We start from the raw sequence: 1,204 nt of genomic DNA, 5'->3' as shown, positions 1-1,204 counted from the left end.
GACCAACCTAAGGCTGCTAAGCTTTTTCATCTTTGCCAATTTGATATATATTTTAATTGTTTTATTTACTTTTACCCATCCCCTCTCCATTTTTTACCTTGTTGGTAATCTACATATCCTCTAAATCCCAGATTAAAAGTCCACTCCCTTCACAGGTCCTCTTATCAAATTTCTCCCTTCTCTAGGCATCTATAGCTTTTCATTTATGTAGTTCTCATACTGCTTTGAATTTTAGTGACTGGTCTATGTTTTATTCCTCCCACTATTGTAGATTGCAAATTCCTTGGAAGTAAGGACCTGACTTTACAGAAACGTTGAATGTAGAGCTAAGCAAATATTTTGGAGGGCATACTAACCAAGCTTCTCATTTTTGTAAAAGGAGTATTAAACATTCGGAGAATGCATTACAGTTCATAAAGTCTTTTCCCAGACATTCAATTAGACATTAAGCTTGTAAGGGAAACATCGGTATCCCGTTGTTTTACAGGTGAGAAAACTAAACTCCAGGCGATTTACTAACTGAGAACAATGATTTACTCGGAGCAGGCCCAAGACCAGAATCCAGCGTTCTGGCTCCATTCATTGTTCCTTTCCGTACATCCCAGCTGCCTCTCGTTTCCCTCACAGCACTTTTTGCAATATTCGGTGAATGAAATTACTCAAAAAAATTGTCAGGTGTTGGCAGCAGCTTGAACATCTGTAATTAAATAAAGCAAACATGCTGACGACCGGGGATGCACAGCTCTACACGCACCTTTCGCCCTTCTTTCCCCGAGTAGTCGGCAGCTTTTACTCCCGCAACCAGCTCCCCCACCTGAGCAGGCAACGCCGGGTCCCCAGGGAAACAGGCTTCGAGCGGCCCCTTTAAGACTGCGGGCGGCGCGTGCCCACCGTCCTTTCAAATAGGCCAATAAAAGAGCGATGGGCGGTCCGTCGAGGGCCAATAAAGAACGAGGACACTGCGGGGTGTGCGGCGACCCAAGCGGTTTCAAACGGCTTGGAGAAGGCCCCTCGGTTCTGACCCGGCGGAGGTGAGTGGTCGGTGGGCCTGACCCACGGGCATAGGTCCTCGGATCCGGGCGTCGCGCGCGCCAAGGGGCTCCGAACCTCGGGCGGGAGCCTCCGGGTGCGCGCCTCCTCTGCCCCACGAACCCCGCAGGTCTGAGGCGGCGAAGCGGGGCGGCGGCCGGGGGGCCCGCGGCCG

General features: G+C 50.1%; 1 protein-coding gene across 1 annotated transcript in view; it reads left to right on the top strand.

The window, feature by feature from the left end:
* Window positions 1-979: 979 nt before the first annotated feature.
* The window catches only part of CKAP5 (cytoskeleton associated protein 5), a 114,725-nt gene continuing 114,500 nt past the window's right edge, over window positions 980-1,204 (top strand). Inside the window, exon 1 of the mRNA XM_008592925.1 lies at window positions 980-1,031. The gene's annotated coding sequence lies outside the window, so the exon portion shown is untranslated. The remainder of the gene's footprint in view (window positions 1,032-1,204) is intronic.

The sequence above is a fragment of the Galeopterus variegatus genome, unplaced genomic scaffold (genome assembly GCF_000696425.1).
Source record: "Galeopterus variegatus unplaced genomic scaffold, G_variegatus-3.0.2 Scaffold8475, whole genome shotgun sequence".
Lineage (NCBI taxonomy): Eukaryota > Metazoa > Chordata > Mammalia > Dermoptera > Cynocephalidae > Galeopterus > Galeopterus variegatus.
This window is presented reverse-complemented; position numbering and strand designations above follow the sequence as displayed.